Source organism: Argopecten irradians, chromosome 2 (assembly GCF_041381155.1).
Source record: "Argopecten irradians isolate NY chromosome 2, Ai_NY, whole genome shotgun sequence".
In the NCBI taxonomy this organism is placed as follows: Eukaryota; Metazoa; Mollusca; class Bivalvia; order Pectinida; family Pectinidae; genus Argopecten; species Argopecten irradians.
In genome coordinates, this window is record NC_091135.1 from 3,789,530 (window position 1) to 3,804,717 (window position 15,188).

At 38.4% G+C, this 15,188-nt stretch overlaps 1 protein-coding gene across 4 annotated transcripts in view; it reads right to left on the minus strand.

The window, feature by feature from the left end:
- LOC138314173 (uncharacterized) overlaps positions 1–15,188 on the minus strand; it is a 92,370-nt gene that overhangs the window by 24,922 nt on the left and 52,260 nt on the right. Inside the window, exon 1 of one of the 4 annotated variants that reach the window (XM_069254363.1) lies at positions 12,758–12,987. The exons of the other annotated variants lie outside the window; for them this stretch is intronic. The gene's annotated coding sequence lies outside the window, so the exon portion shown is untranslated. Of the gene's footprint in view, positions 1–12,757; positions 12,988–15,188 lie in introns of those variants that run through there. 4 annotated transcript variants of the gene reach the window in all.

Sequence of the window (15,188 nt, forward strand, 5' to 3'; positions counted from 1 at the left end):
TTTACACCATTACCACCATTGAAAAGTTAGTGCTTCTAATTTTATTTTAAGTTAAGTAAAGTTTAAGTTAAGACAGTAATGGCCAATAGTTCTGCTTTTATAATTTTCTTCTATAAATTTGTCTCTATACTAGGATACACAAGACAGACACAACCTTTAAGAAGATATTCTACAGCACCGAACTGATATAGTGAGATTTGTAGTTACAAACATGTCTACAACATAAAACTGATGTATGGCTTATGTATTCTGTCTAGAGGGCAAAAAGTGACTCCAAATTTAAGGGTAATAAAACAGAAAAACATATAAGCCTGAGAGAGAAAGAAAGCCATGACGACGTGAAAAATCTGGCATACCACTAAATCGTAACAAGTGTTTACTGAGTGATCATCGTATCCATTAATCAGCCTTACCTTGTTACTAAGGAAGGTCTATATGGGATTAAAATGTGTTTGGCAAAATGTCACATGGGTATACAATTACCTGTGAACATTTCAATTTTTTTTCGTAATATTATCAGGCTTCCAAACATTAAAAAAAATATAAACCAATCATGATCAAAAACCACAAGTTTAGATATACTCAAGCTCACAAACATGTTAACCAGAGCTAATTAATACAAGAAAACCATGATCCAACCAAAATTTGAGTAAAATATATATAACAAGTACCGATAGAAATCTGAAATATATTATAAGGAAACATCCATAGACCAGAAGGAATGTCACTGCGAAAGTTTAGAACATCACATGTACATATAATATGATATAGTTATTGGAAAGGCGTTTTTGGTAAATTTGACCGTGACCTTAAAAGCCATTGCATGGAATATATAGTTACAAGCAAGCAATTTAAAAAAAACTGTGCCTTATTGCTTGCAATCCCATGAATATCAGTGCGTTATTGCTTGCATTGTATTTCCATGAATATCAGTATAATTTAATCATGACCAATAGTTTATTTATTGACCAAAAGTCGATTTTAAGAAACAATTAATTCTATTATAACTGGCAGATGTTTACACAGAATATGATAAAGTGGAAGTAATTGAAACTAGAACTGTTTTTCATTCCTGTAATTTCCTGACGGGTACAACTTTGCATCTGAAACAATACAGTTTGTGATGAGCTGCACCCTTTCTTACTCACTGCTTAAACTCTAATATTGATTTCTGTAGTCTCCTAATACTCTCAGGCCACAGTTTACCAGGTAGAGAGATAGATTGATGTTCCAGAGTTCCAATAATTACTTAGTCATGCATGAGGTAGTTAATTAGCAAAATTTATTGTTTTGCACTGCCATCTGTTTTAAGTGCCAAAATGGATGCTTTAACCTCCCCCATGACACAATCGCGAATCTTCTCTCTTACAATCGATATACAAAACTGACGTTTCTGTATAATCCACACTTTAAGGTTTGTTGGCAAATAATCATATATAACCAAATGTGTTTCTTGTCTCGAAGGTGAACTTCATTCCAGACAGTTCTTTAAAGTATCTTCCTTCAGAAGTTGCTATAAGAGACAGTGGCTACTTTTGAAATTTCTCGCATTTCGATACTCTATGACTTTGACAGAATGGCACCAATGCAAGCTTAGGGGTGGCACAGTAAGCCTCCTTGGAGTCCTAGCTATATATATATATATATATATATCTATATATATATAAGTAAAAAAGAACCGTGTCCATGTGATGGTTTTCATATACATAAAAAGAAAACACAACTCCATATACATAAAAAGAAAACACAATAGCCATGCAGGTATTAAATATATCTTTCCTCAATTGCTCAAACAAAACAACGATTAGTACCTATATAATTTACCAAATTATCTGAAGGTTTAGGCCAGGCCTATCACTAACAGTTACCTGAAGCTTTAGGCCAGGCCTATCACTAACAGTTACCTGAAGTTTTAGACCAGGCCTATCACTAACAGTTACCTGAAGTTTTAGGCCAGGCCTATCACTAACAGTTACCTGAAGTTTTAGGCCAGGCCTATCACTAACAGTTACCTGAAGGTTTAGGCCAGGCCTATCACTAACAGTTACCTGAAGTTTTAGGCCAGGCCTATCACTAACAGTTACCTGAAGGTTTAGGCCAGGCCTATCACTAACAGTTACCTGAAGCTTTAGGCCAGGCCTATCACTAACAGTTACCTGAAGGTTTAGGCCAGGCCTATCACTAACAGTTACCTGAAGGTTTAGGCCAGGCCTATCACTAACAGTTACCTGAAGTTTTAGGCCAGGCCTATCACTAACAGTTACCTGAAGGTTTAGGCCAGCCTATCACTAACAGTTACCTGAAGTTTAGGCCAGGCCTATCACTAACAGTTACCTGAAGGTTTTAGGCCAGGCCTATCACTAACAGTTACCTAAGTTAGCCAGCCTTCACTAACAGTTACCTTTTAGGCCAGGCCTATCACTAACAGTTACCTGAAGTTTTGCCAGGCCTATCACTAACAGTTACCTGAAGTTTTAGGCCAAGCCTATCACTAACAGTTACCTGAAGTTTTAGGCCAGGCCTATCACTAACAGTTACCTGAAGTTTTAGGCCAGGCCTATCACTAACAGTTACCTGAAGGTTTAGGCCAGGCCTATCACTAACAGTTACCTGAAGGTTTAGGCCAGGCCTATCACTAACAGTTACCTGAAGGTTTAGGCCAGGCCTATCACTAACAGTTACCTGAAGGTTTAGGCCAGGCCTATCACTAACAGTTACCTGAAGGTTTAGGCCAGGCCTATCACTAACAGTTACCTGAAGGTTTAGGCCAGGCCTATCACTAACAGTTACCTGAAGGTTTAGGCCAGGCCTATCACTAACAGTTACCTGAAGGTTTTAGGCCAGGACCTATCACTAACAGTTACCTGAAGGTTTAGGCCAGGCCTATCACTAACAGTTACCTGAAGGTTTTAGGCCAGGCCTATCACTAACAGTTACCTGAAGGTTTAGGGCCAGCCTATCACTAACAGTTACCTGATGGTTTAGGCCAGGCCTATCACTAACAGTTACCTGAAGTTTTAGGCCAGGCCTATCACTAACAGTTACCTGAAGGTTTAGGCCAGGCCTATCACTAACAGTTACCTGAAGGTTTAGGCCAGGCCTATCACTCAGTCAATCACTAACAGTTACCTGAATGTTTAGGCCAAGGCCTATCACTAACAGTTACCTGAAGGTTTAGGCCAGGCCTATCACTAACAGTTACCTGAAGGTTTAGGCCAGGCCTATCACTAACAGTTACCTGAGTTTCACTAACAGTTACCTGAAGGTTTAGGCCAGGCCTATCACTAACAGTTACCTGAAGGTTTCGACCAGGCCTATCACTAACAGTTACCTGAAGGTTTAGGCCAGGCCTATCACTAACAGCTTACCTGAAGGTTTAGGCCAGGCCTATCACTAACAGTTACCTGAAGTTTTAGGCCAGGCCTATCACTAACAGTTACCTGATGTTTTAGGCCAGGCTTATCACTAACAGTTACCTGAAGGTTTAGGCCAGGCCTATCACTAACAGTTACCTGAAGGTTTAGGCCAGGCCTATCACTAACAGTTACCTGAAGTTTTAGGCCAGGCCTATCACTAACAGTTACCTGAAGGTTTAGGCCAGGCCTATCACTAACAGTTACCTGAAGGTTTAGGCCAGGCCTATCACTAACAGTTACCTGAAGGTTTAGGCCAGGCCTATCACTAACAGTTACCTGAAGTTTTAGGCCAGGCCTATCACTAACAGTTACCTGAAGTTTTAGGCCAGGCCTATCACTAACAGTTACCTGAAGGTTTAGGCCAGGCCTATCACTAACAGTTACCTGAAGGTTTAGGCCAGGCCTAATCACTAACAGTTACCTTGCCAGGTTCACTAGGCCAGGCCTATATCACTAACAGTTACCTGAAGTTTTAGGCCAGGCCTATCACTAACAGTTACCTGAAGGTTTAGGCCAGGCCTATCACAGGCGCTATCACTAACAGTTACCTTATGAAGGTTTAGCCAGGTCTATTACTAACATGTTACCTGAGGTTTTAGACCAGGGGCCTATCACTAACAGTTACCTGATGGTTTTTAGGCCAGGCATATCACTAACAGTTACCTGATAGTTTTAGGCCAGAGCTATCACTAACATTTACCTGAGGTTTAGGCCAGGGCCTATCCCACTAACAGTTACCTGAAGGTTTAGGCCAGGCCTATCACTAACAGTTACCCTGAAGGTTTAGTGCCAGGTCTATTACTACTAACCAGTTACCTGAAGGTTAGAGGCCAGGCCATATCACTAACAGTTACCTGAAGTGTTTAAGTGCCTGGCACTAAGTTACCTAAGGCCAAGCCTATCAATAACAGTTACCTGAAGCTATCCACTTTAGGGCCAAGCCTATCACTAACAGTTTACCTGAAGTTTTAGGCCAGGCATATCACTAACAGTATACCTGAAGTTTTAGGCCAGGCCTATCACTAACAGTTACCTGAAGTTTTAGCTAGGCCTATCACTAATATAACCATGAAGTTTTAAGCATGTTTCCATCAGCGTAAGTGACAAAACACTACATTGGAAACCTTCCACAGGCCACCACCTCCGTTATATGAAGATTTAGGCTATTCGGATCATCATTACCATTACCTGAATGTTACCCACAGGAAGTTGTGAGTTATATTATATTACACAGCTTGACTTACACTCCTAATATATCAGGCCTACACACACATTTTACCTCCCAGCTATTTTAGAGTGCATTTTGCACAGTTCTTTTCAAATTAGGCCAGGCTTAACACTTTCAGTTACCTTTGGTTATATTCTAGCCCACCTCGTCTAAATGAAGTTTGTTTACAAATGCCTAATTATAACGTTTTTCTTGTGTGGATTTACGAGGTATTATTACCCTATCACTAACATTTACCTGAAGGTTTAGGCCCAGCCTCGGTCTAATACTTACAGTACCTGATGTTTTTTAGGCCAGGCTTATCACAGGAACAGTTACCTGAAGGTTTAAGGCCAGGTCGTATCACTAAACAATATTACCCTGAAAATGGTTTAGGGCCAATGCCTATCACAAACAGATCCTCACTTAAGGAGTTTAAGGACAAGTTTCTAGGCCTATACTAACAGTTTACCTGATGGTAAGGCTATCACTACAGTTACCTGTATTTCAGGATTATCTAACAGTTACCTGATGTTTTAAGGCCAGCCCTAGTCTCACTAACAGTAACCGGAAGGTTTTAGGCCAAGTGCCTACTCACCTAACAGTAACATTACCTATGAAGTGTTTAGGCCAGGCCTATCACAACAGTTACCTGAAGGTTTAGGCCAGGCCTATCACTAACAGTTACCTGAAGGTTTAGGCCAGGACCTATCACTATCAGTTTACCTGAAAGTTTAGGCCAGGCCTATCACTAACAGTTACCTGAAGTTTATAGGCCAGGCCTATCACTAACAGTGACCTGAAGGTTTAGAACCCTGGGCCTATCCCCTATCACTAGGTACAGGTTACCTGAACGTTTTAGGCCAGGCCTATCACTAACAGTTACACTCTGATGTTTTAGGCATCAGGCATATCACTAACAGTTACCTGATGTTTTAGGCCAGGCCTACCACTAACAGTTACCTGAAGTTTTTAGGCCAGGCCCATCACTAACATCACTAACAGTTAGCCTAAAACATGGCTTTAGGACACCAATATCACAGGCCTATCATTCTAACAGTTTACCTGATTGCACTAGATTCCTTCCTGGACATCAACAGAATGAAGATGTCTTCGAAAGTAAAATTATAATGTGTATGCTCACATATGACAATTATTAAAGGCACTATACTCATGAGCTTATCAAAAGAATGTGCTTTTATGGACAGTAAAATTACATGAAATTATCCATTAATCAAACAATTTATCATGTATTTACTCACATAAAACTATAGTTGAAACAAAGATCTATCCTAATTACACAACTTTCTCCTTAAATCATGTATATATTGGCTGTGACTTCAGTGCTGGTTACCATCTATCTCAACTTTCTTTGGTATAAAATGTATATAACTTATAATGACATGACGCTAGAATGTACAGTCTTTGCTCACCCATGGACCGGTGGAGTAACCAAATTATCACCCCTGACTGAGAAGTACACAGGCTTATTAACCCTGGGACTGTTATGAAGTGCCAAATGTTTTTACAAGTGAATGTAAATCCTGTGCATGTTTTCACTAGGCAGATGGCGACTTCTCATTAGACGAATATTTCAGCAAGAATAAACAAGTTTGTGAAATTCAAGTCTAGTATATTTATATCTGAAAATATAATTTAAACTGCGTACCTGATTTTAGTATATTACTTATATATGCTGATGAGTGAAGATGTTCCATCAGCCGAAGTGACAAAAACACTACATTGAAATACCTTTTTTCCCCCGTTATATGAGGAGTATCACCTACTCGGTCATCTCATACCATATTATGTCCCATCTTAGTTGTGATATATATATCCACACAGTCATTGAGATCTTCATAATAATACAGCTTGCCATTCTACCACAATTTTTATCCAGCTATTTTCAGAGTATTTTGCATTTCTTTTCAATTGATGTACACTCTTTCTCACACCCTGGCTGTAGTTGTACATGCCATTCTAGCACCTGACTGTTAGATGTTTACAGCCCAGTTCTTCACCCCTGGCTGTAGATGTAACAGCCATGTTCCTACCCCTGTCTCTAACTGTAGATGTACAAGTTCATTCTGACCCCCTTGACTGTAGATGTAACATCCATGTCTTCATCCCTGTATGACTGTAGATGTACAGTCATTCACACCCTGATCTGTAGATGTACAATCCATGCTCACCCCTGGCTGTCAGATGTACAGGCCATTCTCACCCTGACTGTAGATGTACAGTTCCCATTTCTCACCCACGACATGTAGGATCTGTACAGCCCATTCTCACCTGACTGTAGATGTACAGTCCACCCTGACTGTAGATGAAAAACAGTGCAATTGTCACCCCCTGGAACCTGTTAGATGTACATGTAACCATTTCTCACACATCTGTAGCTCTGTTAGAGATGTACATTACCCATTTCACTCCACCCCCTGGACTGTAGATGTACATTCTCACCCCTGGCTGTAGATGTACAGCAATTCTCACCCCTGGCTGTAGATGTACAGCCATTCTCACCCCTGACTGTAGATGTACAGCCATGTAGATGTACTAACATTCTCACCCCACTGGTAGATGTACCAGCCATTCTCACCCTGACTGTAGATGTACAGCCATTCTCACCCCTGACAGATGCATCATTCTCACCCCTGACTGTAAGATGTACAGCAATTCTTCACCCCTGGACTGTAGATGTACAGCCAATTCTCACCGCCCTGACTGTAGATGTATACAGTAATTCCATCAGATGTACATGCAAAGCTTCTCACCCCTGACTGTAGATGTACAGCCATTCTCACCCCTGACTGTAGATGTACAGCCATTCTCACCCCTGACTGTAGATGTACAGCCATTCTCACCCCTGACTGTAGATGTACAGCAATTCCCACCCCTGACTGTAGATGTATACCATTCTCACCCCTGGCTGTAGATGTACAGCCATTCTCACCCCTGACTGTAGATGTACAGCCATTCTCACCCCTGACTGTAGATGTACAATCATTCTCACCCCTGACTGTAGATGTACAGCCATTCTCACCCCTGGCTGTAGATGTACAGCCATTCTCACCCCTGACTGTAGATGTACAGCCATTCTCACCCCTGGCTGTAGATGTACAGCCATTCTCACCCCTGACTGTAGATGTACAGCCATTCTCACCCCTGGCTGTAGATGTACAGCCATTCTCACCCCTGACTGTAGATGTACAGCCATTCTCACCCCTGACTGTAGATGTACAGCCATTCTCACCCCTGACTGTAGATGTACAGCAATCCCACCCCTGACTGTAGATGTAGATGTACATGTAACCATTCTCACCCCTGACTGTAGATGTACATGCCATTCTCACCCCTGACTGTAGATGTACATAGCCATTCTCACTCCTGGATGTAGATGTACAGCCATTCTCACCCCTGACTGTAGATGTACAGTCATTCTCACCCCTGACTGTAGATGTACATGCCATTCTCACCCCTGGCTGTAGATGTACATGCCATTCTCATCCCTGGCTGTAGATGTACATGCCATTCTCACCCCTGGCTGTAGATGTACATGCCATTCTCACCCCTGGCTGTAGATGTACATGCCATTCTCACCCCTGACTGTAGATGTACATGCCATTCTCACCCCTGGCTGTAGATGTACATGCCATTCTCACCCCTGACTGTAGATGTACATGCCATTCTCACCCCTGGCTGTAGATGTACAGCCATTCTCACCCCTGACTTTAGATGTACAGCCATTCTCACCCCTGACTGTTAGATGTACTCATTCTCACCCCTGACTTAGATGTACAGCCATTCTCACCCCTGACTGTAGATGTACAATCATTCTCACCCCTGACTGTAGATGTACAGCCATTCTCACCCCTGACTTTAGATGTACAGCCATTCTCACCCCTGACTTTAGATGTACAGCCATTCTCACCCCTGACTTTAGATGTACAGCCATTCTCACCCCTGGCTGTAGATGTACAATCATTCTCATCCCCGCCTGTAGATGTACAGCCATTCTCACCCCTGACTTTAGATGTACAGCCATTCTCACCCCTGGCTGTAGATGTACAGCCATTCTCACCCCTGGCTGTAGATGTACAGCCATTCTCACCCCTGGCTGTAGATGTACAGCCATTCTCACCCCTGACTGTAGATGTACAGCCATTTTCACCCCTGGCTGTAGATGTACAGCCATTCTTACTCCTGGCTGTAGATGTTCATCAAATTATAAGTATTACAATATTGAGGAAAATATTAGTCAAAATTACAATTAATCAATTAATAATTACTAATCAGACAAAAAATTTGGAATCCTTAAGAAATGTAGAAGTTGAAGAGAAAACAATACATGTTAAATTTATTTTATAATTACAATGCTTATCAATGTGTTGTTGATAGATTTAATATTTGGATTAATTCCTGTAATTCTTAATGACATCTGAGATTTGTGTTTAGATCTGTGTATATCTAGTCCTAAATGATCCTCTAGACCCTATAGTAATTAAAGTTAAGTGTCAACATCAGACACCATGAAATTTACAACTGTCAGTGACAGCAGCATCTCCTATACTCCCCCCAATAAACCTGATACAGACATCAACAGGTAATTACAGGAACAGTCCATTCCACTAATACAGGGAGAAAGATTCTGATAAAAATGTTTTGATATAAAATTTCAGAGTTTAATTTCATACCAGCAAGAATCATATCACATACTGTATTGTATCATACATAAAATCTTGCACGGCATGATTTTCATTTTACTGATGTCATATACAGTCTGTAGATATAAGTGTCACTTATTTAATTAAATTAAATTGATATATAATAAATTACTCATTGATATTTTGATCTGAAAAAAAGGAAAATTAAATGATGTCATACTTGTACCAAAAATACTTGTAACCATTACAGTCATCACTACATTAATTAAATTTGACCGAATATGTTTCTTTAAATTATACATGCAATAAAATACCCAGCTAGATTTACTTATATAATATATAATATATACCTTTACCAACATGATTCCAATGATTAAAAGAAAGTGAAAGCATTTTAACACAACTAGAAATTTTCAAGAAAGATATTTATTTAAGTATCAATCCTAAGTGCATTATCATATAAATCTGGTGAAAATATTTATACCTAGGTACCAGAAAAGTGTTGATTTCCAGTACCAGAATTGGCAAGCTGTCAGAAATTGGCTGAGATTTGGAGCTCTGGTTCAGGGATGATGATGTCACTAGTCAACAACACAAGGCTGAAATGTACATCACCCATGTCAGTTTGTTTACATTTGGCTTCCTGGATGATTGTTCTGAGCCCAGATTGTCTTGTATCTCTCTCCAGTAAACACAATCCTTATATACTGCATAATTTCTGGTCTAAGATTATAACTACAGAGAGACAGATATATTTAAAGCACAAAATACTGCCTTACATACATTCTCCTATACCAGGATACAGAAGGTTGTATTTTCTATTGTAAACCAAATCTCACAACATATTGCCTTTCTGTCTCTTTAATATCAAGCTTTGTAAACAGTCATATATGGCAAAATACCTTTGACAGAAAGTAAACAAAGATATGATACATATAATATTTTCAATAATTACAATTAGATGTCATTTTTTATTTCATAAATATCAAAGTTTCAGGTATACTTACTGGTAAAACACAAAGGGTGTGGTCCTGCTGCTGTTGACCATCAACTGACCAGTAGACACCACTGGGTGCTGTGTGAGCATGCATAAAGGCTCCCTAAGGGCATAAACTGACCAACCCAAACTGACCTCTGTGCTGATAGGGGACAGCAGGGGTCCAGTTATTTGGTCATATTATGTCACCTATGTTAACTGGGATGTGTATAGTACAATGAGGTCAGACAGGTGTACACACCCAAAGGTTAAAGGTCACCTGGGAGGGAACTATCAGGAGCCATGTCACCCTTATGCTTATAAGTAGATACACACAAGTGTAACTGTGTACAGGTGTGTAACAAGTAACTTTCTTATACATGTGTAAGATCTGCTCTAAAACATGGAACATTAAAGTAATTAAATATATTTTGAGAAATTTGTCATTAATATTGATAATATGTGAATCATAAGTGGTGAAAAGAACATTTCCTGTTAGGTAGTTTAATCAATCAAAGTCAATCACTTTAAGGTTTAGCATTTCAGGGAATGTTATACAGACTTGTAAATAGATATGATTCAGCTGAGTTGGGATCTTAGTATAACATTAGTACAGGAGGCTGACCAGGAGAATGACCAGGGGCTATTTGGACTGTAAATACCTGCCACATTCTCTCACCAGGAGTGTAAGTCTCCTGGACATCACTGTTATACTTCTCCCAAAGCCTGGTTAGCTTAACATGTCGTTTACCAGTAATTGTAATGCATCAGTGAAGTATATATATTCCAGATTTGTTTTGTTCCTTTATTCACAATCAAACATTATTTTTGACTGTAAATCCTTTATTTGTTATGAGTTTACAGAGAATAATAATTTGATCCCGGATTTGAGTAGTTGTAAGTTGACTAATATGGCTGGGTATTACATGTGTTATCAATGGAGGACCACATCTGTACCTGTCTGCTAGCATGTTTATATGTACAAAGGTTTCTAACTCATTGTTGACATACAGAACCCCAACTGGACACATCATCTTCAGACTGACCATTCTTATAATTATCTTGGTCAGCTAAGATAAATATACATATATTTACCCTGTACCCCCTCCCACCAGTCATCAGTCTAGCTGGACCATAATCTCCTTATAAATAACTTGAGGGTGGAGTGTAAAACTTTGAGATAAATACATATCTATTGACCATTGATCAAACAAATATTAGCTTTACCATTATTATTGATCTGTAACAAAGAATATGAAAATGCATTAAAAACGAATTATTGATATATCATATTCGATGTGTCTATATATATACTTAAAGTTAAATCTCTATAATCATGCATAAGATAATTAGCCAACAAAGGAACTTAATTAAGTAATATATGCAACATCATGATGCTCTCTCATTGTGTTAATTATACTACCATATCCCTTAATTAATCATTAATGAATGCTAGCTAGTTTACTGTAATTTGAATAAGTGTGATATTTAATTGTCTTATGACAATTTGATATTTATTTCCATACTTACGGTAATTGGGGATATATTTTATTACTACCATTGACAAAACCTGGATTTCTACCCTCACAGCTATAACTCTGAAATATTTTCATACCAATTAAGATCTTCAGATTCCCAAGGCCATCATATACAAAACAAACAACCTTAATTGTTCCTCATGCGCACTTAATAAACTCACTCAATAAACTCGGACTAGACGCACTTAGCACATGTTTTAACATCTTGACCATCCGATAGTTTTCCACACGATTATAAATGGCATGAATAAATGGTCTTTGCTTCACTTGAAATTCCAGCACAGCTAAATTCCCCTTAATTATAAACATTAGAGGCACCCGTTGCTCCAATGCCGTTCCACATATGGTGTTGGAGGATTTTTTGTAACCAACATGTAAAACCTGAGTTATGGGAATCTAAACACAGCTAGCAGCCATGCAGCACATCGCCTTTATTCAACGGCACTTCAGGATTATTTTTTTCTATCTTCCGAGAGAAAGACCTTGGATTTTTTCCCAGCATGTACATCATTCAGAGTGGTTTGCATTTGTAACCTTCAAATGATGAGCCACACATGCATGCATGCTCACAACCGTTTGTATTTTGGTATATTCTAGGAAAAGATATTTATAAACGTCTTGAAAAAGTAAGGAATGTATTATTTTGAGCACAACTGTTCATACAATTACTTGCATGCTGAAATATCAACATAAGTGTACAAATGTATGGGTCAAATATCGTGAAATATTAGCATGACATTAATTGTATTCCAGGTATATATAGATATAACACTGTGAAGATCTCTATTATCTAAGTGATATGCATTAATTAATACTTCAAGTATAAATTTTGAAATTTGAGAAAATGAAATTTTTTATAACATTAAGTGTTTTCAACAAGTCTACAGTATTTGTTGAACTTTCCTGATGTATCTTGGAAATAATGAGTATATATTATATACACATAATGTACCTACCAGTTCTCTAAACTTCCTAATGAATCCCTCACATTGGATCTATATCGCCAGAAGCTGGAAATTTCACACAAAGTGATGTTGAGTAAATCCCAGAAGTTATAAGTTCCCACACTTATATAGCATGACTTAAGTCCCCTTTCTACTTTTATAATGATTTAAATCCAAAATTGGTACCAAAAATCCATGAATATAGCTAATCCAACAAGCACAACTGGTACCTCCCTTAGCACTTGGGGGGGACTAGCAGAGAACACCTGGCCAGGCCAGATGATTCCAATCACAGGAGGGGTGAGGCTGTAATTATCAGAGGAGTTCATTCAGCCATAGGGGGGTTCAGCCTCTCTGCATGGTGCTTATACACAAGTATACAGAACATCTTGAAAGGACCAGAAACATACAAAATAATCTTATCACTATAAAGTACTGTGTGCCTGGAACACATGGATATGAAATTTTAATTAATCTTTATCAAAAGAGAGACATATTAATTAATACAGACTTAAATATTTTCTGTTTGAAAATAACATAAAATACTATATATAATAATAAGATTGAAGTTTTCAGAGCAGATATAATTGACAGCTAAATTATATCAAACATGTCCATGAAAAGATGACCTTTGGTTCGGGTTAAGCTAATATTGACCAATAGATTGTTTAAACTTTGACCCCTATTTCTACAGATCCTACTGATCACCAGGGGATCACATCTAGGAGGGGCTGGCTGGATCAGTCAGGGTAAGGGACCAGGGGTTGTGGGAGCTAGGGGATGGGGGTGTGTTATAACTATATAGGGCTGCCTGTAGACCTGCATATGACCTCTTGAGTCTAATGATCAGGTGGAAACTATAAACAGAATTTGGTCTGATAGAACGGTTAGGGGAGGTAATCAAATTTGTGGACAGTTAAAACAGGGGAGATATGATTAAAATATGGAGACAGTCAATAAAACAGGGGAGGTAATTATGATATAGAAAGTTAATAGAACAGGAGAGGTAATTAAAAGGTGGTGAAAATTAATAGAACAGGGGAGATAATTAATATATGGAGACAGTTAATAGAACAGGGGAGGTAATTAGAAAATGAAGACAGTTAATAGAACAGGGGAGGTAATTCAAATGAGGTGAAAATCAATAGAACACAGGAAATAATGAAAACATGAGGACAGTTAACAAAACAGGGGAGATTATTAAAATACAGATTTTTTTAATAGAACAGGGGAGGTAACTAAAATGTGATGAAAATTAATAGAACAGGGGAGATAATTGAAATACGAGAAATTAAATAGAACAGGGGAGGTAATTAAAATTTGGAAACACTTAATAGAACAGGGGAGGTAATTAAAATCCAGGCACAGTTAATGCAACAGATGAGGTAATTAAAATCTGGGGACAGTTACCGTAATAGAACAGTGGAGGGTATTGAAATATGTTCTGTGTAGACAGTGTGTGGTCTATATACCAGTATGTCTCCTGTGGATTCTTCAGAAGAATATACATCCAGTGAACTAATTTCTTCCGGGTAAAAAACCACTACTGATGGTTACACAAACTAATAAAGTACCATACTTTTTAGGAATTAAACCATCAAAAGTAATAATTTCATGACTTCAACATAATCAATTGATACATGAGTCTTCTCCATATGGTAAATAAAATGGTTCATCTATTATATATTCAATTAGCAATATATTGTACATAACATATTTTTTAGCGAACTGTATTTTACCAGAACTGTTATCAATATCTGTTACATAATTTTGTTCCTAGAAATAATTTTTCTATAACTCATTCAGTCCAGCTCCTTAGATGAACATTTTAATCCGTGAGATGTTGTAGAGGATTCATCCCAAACACCTTATCTACATATAACAGGCACCTGACCTGATGGTTCAGTTGTTATCATTTCTGTACAAACGAGAGGTGGCAACCTTAATGGGTTATTGGTACTCAAACCATGCCATGTTCTTTTGGTCTCCAAGACATTTATAATTAAGGGGAGATAACCTTCTATACAAGTTATGCTGAGAAATGGTGACAAGTGATTATCAGGGTGCTCCAGATTCTGTCGCACTGAGCAGATATGTCAATATTACAAACAAACTTTCTGTTTTACCAAAGTACGGATATTTGGAGGGAGCAACTCATCTTTAAATCAAGTCCATGAATGGTGCTATCTATAGTTCATGCTAAGATTGAAAATTCTGGATTCATTGATGCACAGAACAGTTTCTTTTCTTTTACAAAATCTTATTTCCATTATGTGGTACTTTTACAGAGGAGCATGTCTGATTCTGATAACTTATTCAGCAATCACATGGAGCACCAATCTTCAACTTCCATTTCATAAACAATGAACTGGTTCACTTTTTACACCTTTCATATGCTGCCTGTTCTGTTACAGTTTAGAACACATATAATTCTATAGCCGTC